Source organism: Perna viridis, chromosome 4, assembly GCF_037379345.1.
Source record: "Perna viridis isolate PV_CMFRI_1.1 ecotype Kerala chromosome 4, ASM3737934v1, whole genome shotgun sequence".
In the NCBI taxonomy this organism is placed as follows: Eukaryota; Metazoa; Mollusca; class Bivalvia; order Mytilida; family Mytilidae; genus Perna; species Perna viridis.
In genome coordinates, this window is record NC_142448.1 from 48,354,113 (window position 1) to 48,370,167 (window position 16,055).

The window sequence follows — 16,055 nt, forward strand, 5'->3', positions numbered from 1 at the left end:
ATCTCATATATTAGATTCTCGTAGAGATTATGACTCGAATAGATCGCGTTATATGTATGATGTTAATGAGAATAACAGCGCAAAACGTGACCGAGAGCATACGAATAGATTTAGATCAAATCAGGAATACAGTTTAAACAATCCATTGCAAAGCAATTCTGAAAATTATTCCTCAAGGGAAAACATATCCGATGACAGTTTTAGGTTTGGTCAAAATTATCATGATTCTATTTCAAGTAGAGATATTGGATTTAACTCGAGTAGCACGCCTGAATACCGCAGTTTTCCACCAAATTTACGTGCTGATAGATTTAGTTTGCATACGCCCATCGTCAGACGAGAAAAAGAACCGAAAAAATATGACGGTAAATCTGTTGACTGGAAAGATTATAGAAGTTTGTTTATTTTGAACAAACTGCTAAATGGAACAATTGGTCCAATTCTGAGAAAGCCCAACAATTAGTTATGAGTCGCTCAAAAGTTACTCGGTGATTTAAAATTATCCGTTGTGAACGATCATTCAGCACTTAAAAACATCTTAGCTCAATGTTTTAATCCAAAGGAACAAGTTACCGCATACAGATGCCAGTTTAGAGCAAGAATGCAAAAACAAAAGTCTACAATATTTCGGATATTCTCTTCGTCGCCTTGTAAGACTCGCGTACCCGAATGGTGAGTACAATAATGTCTTGGAGCAGTTGGTAATTAACCAATTTATTTTAGGGTTAATCAATCCTGAAATGGAAAAGCATGTCCAATTTACACATCCGCAGACTCTCGAAGCTGCAATTGCATGCGCCGTGGAATACGAGGCTTTTACTAAATCGCAATCAATTTCTCGTTAACCGAAAGATGACGATTTGCCCTTTACAGTCATAGCTATCAGCCGAGAAAATGAACAAAAACCGGAGAAAGAAAATAAAACTGATAAAAACATTGAAAGTGCCCAAAATTCAGAATTAAAAGAATGGATGAAAAGCTTAACTGAATGCATAGGCGAAATGTCAGACAAAATTGATAAAATGGGAAATTCATATAAATAATCCAAAAGAACAAGCAATAACTACAGAAGGAATTATCAAAATTTTGATAATAGATATTATAAAGAACCTTTCATATGTTGGAGATGTGGAAAGCAGAATCATAAAGCCAAATTTTGCACAAAAGTTTTGAATGAGAGTAAACAAGAGACTAAAACTGATGATGATCAAAAATCTGATTCAAAAATAAATGGGGCTGATCTCTAGGCCAGAAGTTCAGTCCAAACTTTAAATCATAATAAAAAGCCACATATTCAGATAAACGCAATTAAGCAAAGTTGTTTGTTTGCTAAAACAAGAATACAGAAATTTACTTTTAAATTTTTGATAGACACAGGTTCAGTTGTTAGCTTAATTTCAAAACATTCTTTTGATAAGCTAGGACTGTCTACAGATATTTTAGACAACGTTTCAACAACTTTGACCTCTGTAGATGGCAGTGAAATGAAAGTCTATGGACAAATAAAGTTGAAATTTAGTTTATCAAACAAAGTTTTTGAACATGACTTTATAATGACAGATTTATTTGAAATGTCTGGAATTTTATGCATGGATTTCTTAGACCAATTTGATGTTTCTTTGGTTGTTTCTAAATCCCACATGCTAATAGCAGGCTATACGATAAGGCTTTATAAATTTGGTTTTACAACCTGAGCTCACATAAAAGCTTCTGAAAACATAGCTTTTCCATCTCAGGCAGAAATGGTTATAAAAGGGCATACATTTGGACAAAAGTTAAATACTACTTCTGTATTAGAACCTAGAAGAGATTTAAATAAACAAGGCTTAGTGATAGCTAGGACACTTTGTCAAAAATCAGATAACACTATTTTTATTAATGTAATTAATCCAACAAATCAAACTGTCAATTTAAAGAAAGATTCTTTGTTAGGTAAACTAGAACCAGTGATTGATATAAAACCTTTATCAAATGATGATAAAAAACATTAATATGTCTGAAGATTTAGTTGTACCAGAACATCTTAAATGTCTCAATCACAAAGCTTCTTTGAAATTGACTGAAGAACTGAAATTGAAATTATCAAAATTAATTATAGAATACCAGGACATTTTTACCGGTCCTGATGGACAGTTAGGTCGTACTGGCATCGTGAAACATTCTATTGATACTGGCGACTCAAACCCTAATCGCGTACCACCTCGTAGGGTTCCACTTTCTCAAAAACAAATCATTGAATATGAAATAGATAAGATGTTGAAAAATGATGTGATAGAGCCTATTTTGTTAGATATAAGAAAGATAACTCTGTTTAGATTCTGTATTGATTTTCGTGCCCTGAATTCGGTTACAAGAAAGGATGCATATCCTTTACCGCGAATTGATGATTCGTCAGATTCCTTGGGTGGAAAACATGGTTTTGCACTATTGATTTAACATCAGGCTATTGGCAATGTGAAATGTCATCAGAAAGTAAAGAAAAAACTGCTTTCACATCCCATTAAGGACTTTACCCATTCAAAGTACTACCATTTGAACTTTGTAATGCCCCAGCCACTTTTGAACGTCTAATAGAAATGGTTTTAAAAGGGTACCAATGGGAACGCTGCCTATGTTATTTGGATGATGTTATAATTTTCGGGGACACATTTGAAAAAAACTCTAGAAAATTTGAAATTAGTTTTTCAAAGATTTAGATCTACAAATTTAAAATTAAAACTCAGCAAATGTTCCATATTTCAAACTGAAGTACCTTTCTTGGGTCACATAGTTTCAAATGAAGGGATTAGTTGTGATCCTTCAAAAGTATATACTGTTAAAAATTGACCTTCCCCAACTTGTACCACTCATGTTAGAAGTTTTCTCGGTTTAGCCAGTTATTACAGACAATTCATTCCCAGTTTCTTAGAAGTAGCTTTCCCACTTACAGAACTAACCAAAAAGGCTAAAAAGTTTGCCTGGAATGAGAACTGTCAGAAAAGGTTTGATAAATTAAAAGAATTGTTGATTTCTGCCCCTATATTGTCACATCATATGAAAGAGGAAGAATTTGTATTAGATACTGATGCTAGTGCCAACGATATAGGCGCAGTGTTGTCACAGGTCCAAAACGGTCAAGAGAAAGTAATTGCTTATAGCAGTAAAACTATGAATGATTCTCAAAGAAAATACTGCACTACTTATAGGGAGTTATTAGCAATTGTCACCTTTGTTAAGCACTTCAGACACTATTTATAGGGTAGACATTTCAAGGTTAGGACTGATCACGCATCATTGATTTGGCTGAAAAATTTTAAAAATCCAGAAGCCATCATAGCAAGGTGGATTTCTGTACTTGATACTTATGATATGACTTTGGAACATCGCAGTGGAAGTTTGCATTGTAATGCTGATAGTTTGTCAAGACGTCCACTTAAGAAATGCTTAAGGGAAGATTGTCCAGACTGTACAAAAGAAATCATTGTTGATACTAGGGATTGTGAAGATAGTAATACTAAGACAAATTCACAACCTTTAGCTCCAGTACGGGTTTTACAATCCGATTTAGAAGACCAACACGATTCAATACAAGATAATCTTACTCAGGTAAGACAGATGGGCAGTATAGAGATTCAAATTGGTTATCGGTTTGGTTTGAAGGACAAATTTTGACTTGGCAAAATTCAGGTTCTGACATAAGGAAAATTTTGGATTTGAAGTCTGAATACCTAAATAAACCTCCAAAACGTTGTATTGAGGGTTGAGAGTTTGATGGAGTAATTGGGAACTACTGTATGTACAAAATGGTGTTTTATATTACATGTTCATTGATAAAATTGGTGAAACACGAACTTTATTAGTAGCTCCTTATGAGGTTAGAGATTTTATTTTGAAACAGCTTCATAATTCGCATTTAGCTGGTCATTTAGGTCGTGACAAAACTATTGATTCAGTTAAACGTAGATTTATTTTATTGGCCAGGTTTGACTAGTGATATCAGTAGTTGGAGCAAAACGTGCAATGAGTGTGCTCAGGCTAAGGCAGGTCCAGGTCTAGGTCGCTATCCATTACAACAGTCAGAAGTTGGTGTTCCTTTTGATAGAGTTGCAGTTGACATTTTGGGTCCTTGTCCTATCACAGAAAATGAACATGAATATATCATTGTGCTTTCAGACTATTTCACTAAGTGGACGGAAGCATTTTCTGTTAAAAATCATACCGCGTTCATACTTGCTGATAGATTAGTAACTGAAGTTTTTTTGTCGTTTTGGCACTCCATTTCAGATCCATTCAGATCAGGGCCGAGAATTTGAATCTGAACTATTTAGGGAAATTTGTAAATTATTAGGCATTGACAAAACTAGAACCTGTCCCTATAGACCCTGATCCGATGATAGTAGAGAGAATGAACCGAACTTTGATTCAAATGTTTCCATTTTTGTAAATCAGAATCGAAATGATTGGGATGATCATCTCCCTTATTTGCTAATGGCATACAGAGCTACTATTCAAGATAATACCGGATTTTCCCTTATAAAATGTTATTTGTTAATTTGTCCAGTAGATATAATTTCAGGTTTTTCATTTAAAAATAAAAATTCTCTTTGTCCAGTACAATATGTTGAATGGGTGAAACATGCTCTCCCCTTAACATACAATTTTGCAAAGGAAAATCTACGCTAGGCTGCGTCTCGACAGAAGAAAAATTATGATCGGGGTATGAAACTTCGTACCCTTGTCGAGAACAGTTTCGCGTGGAGGTGGTATCCCCCTAAAGCCAACCTGAAATTAGCATTGGGACGGACTTTGCCTTATTTTGTCCAAAGAAAACTAAGCGATGTTTTATACCAAATTAGATTGTCACCAACCAGCAAATTTTTGATTGTGCATGTTGATCATTTAAAACCATATACCGGACGAAATATCTCTGATGCCTGGAAGCAAGAAATTGAAAATTTTGCTTTAAATTCTGATGTAGAAAATGTTGAGGAAGAAAATGAAATAACATTTCAGCTTGATACTGATCAATACGGGGACTTAAATGATTCTATTGAGTTGCCTAGTTCAACCGAAATTCAGGTCTATACTCCTGCTGTGACCAGTTCTAAAGCGGTGACACCACCTAAGAGAACACGCTGTGGTCGCGCCATTAAAAAAAAACAAATAAATATTCTCCAGAATGATAATATACCACTGAATCTGTTTAAAATGTAACTTGTTACATAAATTCTGTAAATAATTGTATATATGTTTTGTTTTAATAATGATTTAAGATAATGATATGATAATTGATAATACAGGTAATATAAAGACATTATCCTCCCCATCCATTGATTATATTAATGATTCACTTTAAGTAGTTTGTTACACAAGTATCCGCCCATGAAAAGTGGCTATTGTATACTAATAAACATCACACCTAAACAAATGCAAAAGTCATTGGCTGTAGGAAAAATATAAGTACTAACATCTAATACACTTTTTGTAAATAAACAATAATACAAGTTTTATAAAGTGAATAATTTATTTGATTTTGAAAATTTATTATAAAAAAATAAATAAATAAATACACATCACAATAGTTAGACGATAAAAAGCTGTTGGTTTAAATGCCATTCACATACAGATAAGTCATAGAATATGATTGATTTTTTTATATAAAATAAACAGTTCCTTCAAGTATGAATATATAAAAATATATTTCCGAAAGGAAGATGTGATTAAACTGTTTTTGAAATATTTTTAACACATGTATCAGATTAAGATAAAATTTGTAAAAAATATACCAACTTTTGATGGAGAGAGGTAGAATACTGTAATTAAAAAAAAATAAGATGTAACCTATGGGTTGTTGAAATTGAAGTTAGATTTTTATAAATTGAATTGGAGTTCCGAAAGTTAGTAGGGTTCCAAGTCTAATTTCAAAAGTATATTGCTAGAAAAAAAATGTACACACCACAACTTCCGAAATGTAGGGGTATTTGGTCTAGTGATTACTTGATATCGAGTAGATACGTTATTTTCCATCGTTGTAATTAACATGAAACTTGGGAATATAGTACCGGTTTATACAATGTTCTTTGCGACGAGTGTGCATCGTAGAACTACCAAGATACATGTATTAAAAAAAAAACTTAGAAACAAAATCAATTATATTTTATACCAACATTTTCTGTATAAATTTTCAGTTATAATGGCAGATGAAATAAAAATTGATATCGATGAATGAAACCAACTGAAACTAGACGATGATTTACGAAAAATATGGCCAGCTGAAGGAATGACATGCAATGTTCCTGGTTGTGACACCATAATATTCAATTGTTATGCTTCATTTATTAAACACTGGAAAGAGATCCATGTTTTATACACAAAAGTTTTCTTTTGTGAAAAATGCAAAAGCAGTTATTCTAGACGTTGTGACTTAAAACGACATTTAAAAACTACACACAATTATTGTAATGAAAAATTGTTACAAGCATTGACCTCTTCCAAATCAAAAGTGCTTAAAAGTAATAAATATATAAATCCAGGTAGTATTCTACCTCCAAATTATTCTGGAGATGAGGTGTATGGTTTTCCTTCACAAGGCATGCCTTGTGAAATCGAGGGTTGCAAAAGCCCTCACTTCAACAACCATGACAAATATATGATCCATTGGCGGAAGGTTCATGTCCGTTTTATCAACATATTTCACCGTGTAATGAAAAACTGCAATGTGAAGTACCATGAGAAATGGAAGCTAAATAAACATTTGCAACAGAACCATGGATTCACACCAGATGTAATTCAGAAACAAGACATTAAATCAGTAAAAGAACACAATATGAATTTCATTGACCCAAAATAAATTAGAATGAGGAAGTTCGTAAAAATTGATGTAGAAGCCAGGAAGTGAGCTAGAAAAGAACGCGAAAATTACTCAAAACAACATGCTATTACATTTCCAAATTTACCGCAATAGGAGCAATAGTGTATTCAGAGGACATTATTTGGATTTCGATTTCAGTATTGGAACCTCAAAGGTTATAAAGAAATGGTGAATCGTAAATCATGGACAATAAAAACATTATTGGGGAGGGGTAATTGTTTTTGTTGATATTTAAAATGTTGATAATTGTTATTTTTAATCAAATTATTTATTTTTCAATTTATTTACAACAAAATTTCTTTATATATCATTTGTTCTGAGGGGGGAGGAGTGTGACGGTTTTGGCTAATTTTTCAGTATTATCTTTCTTTAATACACACATGGTAAAGTGAATTTTATTCTTGTTTGGCAGATATATTTCAATACTGTTTAGCGGATTTGATGGTCCTATTTAACAATTACTTGTAGGTATTATTCATTTTAAATGATCGTCTTGTTAGACTAAAATTTTGAAGAGCCAATTTTACTTCTGTACCAAACAAGTTTGATATAAGATTTACATATAGTCTAAATGTGTAATTTACATTTTGTCTTGGAATTTGCTTTACAAAGAATGTTTCATAGATCATTGGATTTGTACAAATCCTTCTATTTTCTACCTTACTTTTGGAAATCTGATTCAGATCGGGAAACTCCATCAAAATGTTGGTTTGAAAACTTAAATAGTTTGATTTAAACTTTGCTAAAATTCAAACTACATTCTGTCTTTAAAATGATGTAAAAAGTAAAATATAAAGCTTACTTAGCTAATTTAGGTCCGTCATCACTGTGCGTCCTCTTCGGGGATAATTTTTAGTCCGTCCTCTTTATTTATCTTGCCAGTGCCGTCTATTTAAAAGCCGTATTGTTTTTGAAAAGTGTTATTGCATAAATTACTTCTATTTTTGAAACATTTTCACAAACTTTTTACAATGTTGAATTTGAAATATTCATACTGATGTTAACAAATGTTGATGTTCTGGTATATAAAATATGAAAACTAATAAAGTCTTGAGTCTTATTGTCATTTAAAAAAGCTCAGATATCAGTGGAACGAACTAGTCTAGAACGCTGCAACATTATGGTATACACTGTCGTCGTTAACTGTTGATATAAGGTCTGTCGTCTGTTGTTTCGTTTGAAGGTTCATATAGAGTACTTTACAGGTTTTCTTTTATTTGTTCACACAGATATAAAAAAGCAATTCTAGACCATTCTAGGACACAAGGGGTACGGGGAAGCATATTGTCCGAACCCGCCCTGTTACATCTGTAACAGTTACTGGTTAAGTGCAACGGAAGTCACGGAAGGCAGGACTTAGCTTTTCTATTCCAGCGATGGCAGCGATGACAGCACCTACAAACTTCACTTATGTTTTCTGAAAAGTTAATTTCAACTTGTACACCTTAATGTCGGTCAATGATATTTGGTGTGCAGATGCATTACCATCATATCATCACAAATTCATGCCAATTTTAGGAATAAACCCCGCGACTTGGTCTGTTGAAAATTCAATGTTAAAGTTTCATATTGTTTTGCATTTATAACATACATGCTGAAATATATTTAGTTCTTGTTGGTTAAATTCTCAAGATACACTTGGATTTTCATGCCAATCAAGAAGTGTCAAAACCACTGGATATTACTGGCAGCAAATATTCCATGTAAACCAGTATCAATACTGGATTCCATGAATGGGAACAATGACAAATATGTACAACATTGGAGGTAATTCAATTAATTATCAGTGGAAATGAATGAAAACCAAATAAATCTTTATTATGCATTTCCTTTAACACGACACCCTCATATAAATGCATTTTACCAATGTGTTCCATGAATTATGGACCAAATAAATTAAGGGAAATAATGAATTATACATTGAAAAAAATGAAAAACATGTGAAAATTTAAATAATCTTTAATGCAACTGATACATGTTCTGAATTAAAACATAATTGATTTTCATTATGTAAAGTTTTTATTTAGATATAGAAGGTATTTTTTAATTGATTTTGAATAAGGATCTCATAAATTTTATCTTTGAAATATAGAATATACTACTATATTTGTTTATTTTATGTTCTACCAACTGTTTGAGGGATACTTACTTTTTAAACAGGCATGCATCTGATACAGGCCCATTAGGCCCTTGTAAAAAATGACACCAATTTTCTTGAAACTATGGTGAATTGAATATCACATCATCAAAAGACATACAAATTTTCATGAATTTTGGTCTCTAAGTTTTGTAAAAATATGGCTATGTGATCAAGCATATCACATCTACTGTAGCACGGATATGTACCATATGAATGACAGTCTTAGTTGGTTCTCACTTAACACTTTTGGGTCAACAGCCACATCCCTCCTCCCCCTTCAATGTAGTATCAAGAACACACGAAACTAGTTCTATGCATTGTATAATGTAAGTGCATATGATGTTTGTATGTTGATCACATTAATCATAATAAAGCTGAGAATGTGTATTTGTAATTTAGTACAAAAGTGTATGAATATTGTGTGATTAATTTGTCTCCATGCTTCAGATAGCAGGCAATGTAAAAATGTGGATTTTCAGTATTATTTATTCAAGCTAAATATCTGCGAAAAAAAATTAATGATCATTCTACCTTTAGTATACTGATTTTGAAAGCCCTTTTTCCAAGCTTTGCAGTGGTATGCAACTTAACCCTTGTCATGCTACGCCTGGATCTGTTCGGGATTGGACCTGGTTCCGCTTTATCGGTTCTGGCAATGTAAATCTTAGTTTAGGTAAGTGTTTTTTGTTTCCATCTGCAAGCAGAGTGACTGTGCTTTAAAATGAGGCTATCTGATATATAGTTTTTTTTAATAAATAAAGACTTGAAAGCTAAAAAAGGAGATCACGAGTTTCCACTGTTGAAAAAAATGAGATTTTGTTGGTGGTAGGGTTCATTTCTTGGACCCTTGCCAGAGCAGAATTGATCTGTAGTACTCTATTTTGCCTGGAAACTAAATAAGAGTGATTTTTGGCGTCACCAATTGTATGTCAACCCCATGTATTGACTACTACCGGTTTTAGGACAGAAGCAAAACATTGGAAAAATCCTCATCCCTAACCCCTAACTCGCGACCGTAACACACTTTATTTGGCTTCAGTAGCCTTCACGATCTACAGGCTGTAGGATGAATGTGCTTTGGTTCCTGATTTGTTCCAGTTGAACCACACAGGTAGCAAATAATAACCAGAGATGGACAAAAATGACCATTTTCGAGTGACAGACCAATTTTCAGCACGACAAGCATTAAAGGTGTCATTTGTACTGAGACATTTATTTCATTTTTTTCATTTTCATGTACTTGCATTTGTATTATAACTAACAAGAACATTTTGCAGGAACTACATGAAAATAAGAAGTGAGAAAATAAAAGATGATATTGATGCTAATTGGAAGAGTGGAAATTTAAAATCTAGTCAACAAGAAGATGGCCATAGCTGTTGACTGTTTATACTTATGGTAAATATAACCATGATATGATTTACACATGCAGATAAATTCTTGTTGGGTGTCAGTTTATTAGTGTTTTGTGTAGAGTATGGAACAATGAAACAAAGAATGCCCCAAGAAAAATCTGTGTACAATAGGTTTGATATATTGACTTAGATGTTTAGTCCTGTTAAATTTTAGGTTAAGGACAGAGGACATAATAATGTACATAGCTATTAACATTCTTCACCATATTGATTTTTTTAATTGTGCCCTTCCCATTAAGAACTGGTTCAGTGTGTTGGTTAGTATTCATTTATTATGTTTATGATCTTGTCCTTAATATGCATCTGACCCGTCACTGAACATTAAGCAACCAATCATCCATCTAACCATCAATAAATTCAGAAGAAGACTGAGTCAAATGTATAGGTATGGAATATAACAAATTAAGCATAAAAACAATTAACAATGAACACAGTACTAAACGCAACCACTGACAGCTTCAGACCTGAATTAATCCGAAAAGAACGTCTTGCTATATTAATTGTACAATTTATGTTTCAGAATGCAATGCACTAGCTTTAACCAAGGGTATTCAACCAATGCAATTGACCCAAAAGGCTGCTCTGGTAATCAGAGAATATGTCACAAAGAAAATCATAAAAACATCTAGAAAACCAAAGGCACAGACGACCATCTGTGACATGCTTGATTGTCAAAAGCCAATTAAAAATGTGTGGGTGCAGTGCGAAGTGTGTGGCCGATGGCTGCACTTCAAATGCATTGGACTGAACTAAGTGCCAAGCAATGATTATGTGTGTATGGTTTGTGAATCACAATAGATAGTTATACCCCATGCATAGAAGTTGCAGGGATATTTAGTTTTGAGCCTGTCCATCCTTAAGTGTGTAATAGTGTGTTGATGCCTGGAGAGTGCCTTCATTTGTTGAATGTTTTTTCATCAAACTTTATTGAATGATTAGTTAACTGTAACAGCTGGATATAATTTACTTTCCATTTATCTTGTCACATTTTGAGAGGGTCAGGCTTGCGTTTTCAAAAAAGTGCAGGTGTTGTGATGTGGGTATTGAAAGGGAGGTATCTAAGGTTCTGATTGGGTTGTTGCCTTTTAGACACATTCTCCATTCCCATTGTTTATGAATTGTACTTATTTAAAGCTGTTATCAAAAACATGCATTTACAGATTTTCAATATGAGTCCATGAGATTATGAGTTTGTACATTAATAGTGATTGTTAACAAACAGGTCAACAGACTGTTTGTGTTAAAAGTATTTCATCATGGTTTTGAACTGAAAGTAATAGCTCCTAAACTATAGAGTTTTGTTTGTCTCTATGCCTTAGTAGCAACAATTTTTTAATGTCAGTTTCTTTCACATATAGAATGTATAAAATATATTTTTTATTTGTCAATTTATAAAAAATTCTATGCTTAATACTTTATTTTGACATGATTTTACTTCTAAATACACTTCATTGTATATGCATCTTGAAATATATTTTAGTCATTTTCATTATTGTGATTGCTTGGTGTGTTAAATTGATGTTTTGTTGAAAACCATTTTTAATTTTTTATTGGTGTTATCTTTTTTATTCAACCTTTGTCCTGTATTTGAAAGCACTGAAAATTTATCGCACGTTTTGTTATTTTTATGTTGCTTATCAGCATACTAGCATAATATAAACCAATACATTCTGTTATTTTGATACAAAAAATGGCATTGATGAGATTTTCGCACTTGATAAAAAAAATGGCATTGATGAGATTTTCGCACTAATTTATTTTGAACATTATTTACAATTAGCTATTGTCAAGCTTTATAATTAATAAAAAAGGGTTTCAGTGTTAACGTTATAATAGTTGTTTGGTTGCCCCATGGTTTAAAATTTTATGAAATACTAATTTCACAAATTTAATTCCTGTGTTCATTGATCAAACTTTACCCTTTTAAAGAAATCTTATCATATTTAGTATCTTTCTTCTGTAAGAATCACATTTATGTTTATTGAATTGTATTATTTGGTTCCTCCTTAAGGTCATCAGTTATCGTACCATTTGTTAGAATTAGTCTTTTCTACAATTTAACAGTGTTAGGAAATTTTAGAAATTGATTGTGCAATATTCAAAGATATGCAGAAAAATGCATTCAAAAGATAATCACAAAGTTTCATTCAGGCCAATTGTTATCTTATTGTAGGTAATGAATTTTTTATGCATAAAATGCCTATATATATAAAGGATTGTACAACGATACCGATAAAGATGTTAACACACTATAATAAAGTATATAATAAAGTGCCCATTATATACTTTATTATAGTGTGTTAACATCTTTATCGGTATCGTTGTACAATCCTTTAGACTTATATAATTAATTTTATTTGTGCTGCATCGTCAAGACTGGACGATCCGATACCCATTAAGTTTGCTGGTTGGCAGATTCCTTTAGACTCTCATAGAAAAGTTAATACAAGAAGGCAGTACCAATCAAAACCAATCAAGACATTTACAGCAGTTGAAACTAACACAAAAAGATACAGCACAAATGCCACTAAATAAAAGGAGTGAAATCAGAAAGCTAATGGCAATGTCTTTGCTCAGTCCAGTAAAGGTGAAAAGTTACTTAAGTCTGAGCAAGGAAGAATATCAGATACAATTTCTGAAATGCTTTAGTCATGATGGCAACATGACATTTCTCGAATGCTGGCTTTAATTTGACTGATTCATAGCCCTGTCTAAGCAACTTATAAGAAGGCATAATTTCTCTCTCAACAAAATCAATGTTCTTAGAACTTAAACTGTAAGGTAATGCATCAGTTGAGACACATATACTCCATAGGCTGGTTTTGCTGGTATGTTGCCACTCAAAAGTCAAAAGTTAACTATAAAAAATTAAAGACAACATGTGTTTGCCAATATTCTCAGGTGTCTGTTAAATGTTGATATTAGTTTCATAAACAAGATTAAATTATTAATAATATAAATTCTAAAAGATAAAACATGTTTGACAAAAAGTACAGTTTTCGTACATTTTGTACATTTAAAAAAATATATATGCCAGTGTGAATTATGACATGACCTTTTTTTCCATATCATATCGCATTTTTGTACATTATTTTCCTAACGAACAAATATCTATTCGAATTTTCTTACGTTGTTTTCCTCTGAAATTATTTTGTGGTATTCAGTTCCATTCTAATTATTCTGTGGTAATTAGTTCCTTAAATCAAAATTGAAAGTAAGTTTAGTGCATGCGGGCAATAATGACTTCCGCTTCACAATCGACCCGTTGTAAAAAAGACGTTCCCATCTTTTTCATTCGCTTTCAGAAGATTATGTTGATTTGTGGACATAAAAAATGCCCTGTATTCTTATAAAAACGTCCAGAGTGCGGGTTCATTGGTCAATAATTTGTTTTCATTCGATTTTCTTTCATGGTTTCATCATACTGACTTCGGAACATTCTCGAACTTCAATAAGTTTTATCAAAACTACCTAATTAGTGATGACTTAAATATTACCTGTTGTTAACTAAAATGACACTGATTAATGATAGGGTTTCAGTTTTTCACACTTTTTATTACACAAGCTGACAAAATGGCTTACGAGTTCGAGTTAATGAGGTTTATTCTCTGAGATTTATTACCGAACGGACCGACTACTCAGTTCGAGTTTTCGAGAAATCCAAGGTTATTTATATTGATTATATAGAAGAAAAGTTTTGTACTTTGAATTGTGTTCGAGAAATCCCGGGTGTTCGAGCCATCCGAGTTCGAGCGAGTGAAGTTCGACTGTAATTAGATCTATAGCAACCATTGAGTATATCCGAAAAAGAAAAAACAGCAGGAAAACTTGAAATTGAAAAACGAAACATTGTCAACATATGTTTTTTACTACTTATTTATTCTAGTTAATTGTTCGGTTGTTCATGTAAGTTAGCATCCTATTATATTTGAAACGCCTATAGAGTCGCTTATGTGATTTCAAATCCGAGTTCAAACGAAGGTGGGAAATTATAATTTGAATAACAAACTTGTTCTCGTGGTTGAGATTGCCGCATTATGATAGTCAACAAGTTCATAATGTCAACAATAAGTCATTAAAAGGAAATACTTTAGCCTCGTGGCAACATAACTTTGTTCCAATAAGTCTTTTGTGCGAATCTTACCGTGTTATGTATATAATTGGTTAATTATTAATTTTCATACATTTTTACTTACATCACTAACATTGAAAGCAGGTAAACAAGATACTTGGTTCCATGTGTCCATCTGTCCGTCAGCCAACATGTCATGCTTTGGAAGTCGTTTGAATATGTGAATTAGACTGAAATTAATGTCTTCTGAATTGTCAGTCCATAGGGGGCGTTATATGTTCTGCGCATGATTGGAAGTTTTTGGCGGTTAATTTCATTCAGCGCGACAGGGTCCTCTCGATTAGTCTAGTAAATTTCTGCTCCGTGTTTTTCGTCTTGCTTTTAACATGGACACTGAAGGTGATGATAGTATTTCACTAAGAATTGTGGTAAATGCCTTAATCCACAGGCCAAAGATGTCGAAGCGATAATTGATGCAAAAGTAACTGAGAAAATCTCGAAAATTAGGGAAGAACTTCAAAATGAAAACCAACTAAATAAGTCACAGGTCAAAAAGTTGAAAACCGACGATACGTACAAATGGAAGTATGAAGGTAACAAAGTCAAATTTAATTTTAACACGGAGCACCTTGAAGAATTAGTTCAGTCTCTGTGGGCTATAGACAATGGGAAAACTGACTATGCCCATGATCTAATTTCCGCAACCATTGATAAAATAAAACACCGCAACAAGCTCATAAAGATTGCTGACACTTCGGAAGGCGGGTGGGGCACAGCAAAACAGTATGACGCAATCCCCATAGCTTGTGATTCCGATGATGAAACCAAAATCATCCTCGCAGATAACAGGGCAGTTCATAAGAAGAAGGCTAAAGCTAAGGAAAGGAGTTCCACTGCAAAATCTAGCAGCAATAATCAGTCACTCCTAGGAAATACATCAAGCCTTATTCAGCCGCCCTTTCGTGGGCCCTAGCAACCTTGGTTATACAACGCCCCGTTCAAGTATTCAACGCTGGTAAAAACCAAAGGGAAGAGTGCTACTCCTGTGGTTCGTACACTCACTACAGATCGAGTTGTCCATACGTCGACAGTAGTAAACCAGCCGTCGAACAGAACAAGTCACAGTAATCTTTTAAAAGATGAGTATCTTATTAGTAGTAATGATTATGTTGATGACATTCAATTGACAAACAACTATTTTGAATATGAATCTGGCCAGTCAGATATTATAGTGAAGGGTAGACTTAAAAATAACATTGATTGTTGGATAGATATTGGAGCACCATAGTTTATTATTGATACTATTAGATACGGTTATGTTTTGCCTTTTTATTCTAATCCTTCATCAGTGTGTTTACCTAACACTAAGTCAACATTGAATCATGCGGAATTTGTCGATACAGCTATTTTAAATTTATTAGCTAGAGGTTTAATTGAAGAAACTCCACATGCTCCTTTTATAGTGAACCCTTTATCTCTTCAGTCTAATGGTAAAAAGCGATTGATCTTAGATTTAAGAGAGATTAATAAACATTTATATAAACAGAGTGTAAAATTTGAAGACATGAGGACAGCCAA

The 16,055-nt window shown here is 33.0% G+C and overlaps 1 long non-coding RNA gene across 1 annotated transcript; it reads left to right on the forward strand.

The window, feature by feature from the left end:
• The first annotated feature begins 8,109 nt into the window (after positions 1-8,109).
• Positions 8,110-11,656, forward strand: LOC148620347 (uncharacterized). Its single transcript, XR_015921790.1, has 3 exons — positions 8,110-8,617; positions 10,268-10,388; positions 10,926-11,656. It is a non-coding gene; the product is annotated as an uncharacterized LOC148620347 (long non-coding RNA).
• Positions 11,657-16,055: the final 4,399 nt, after the last annotated feature.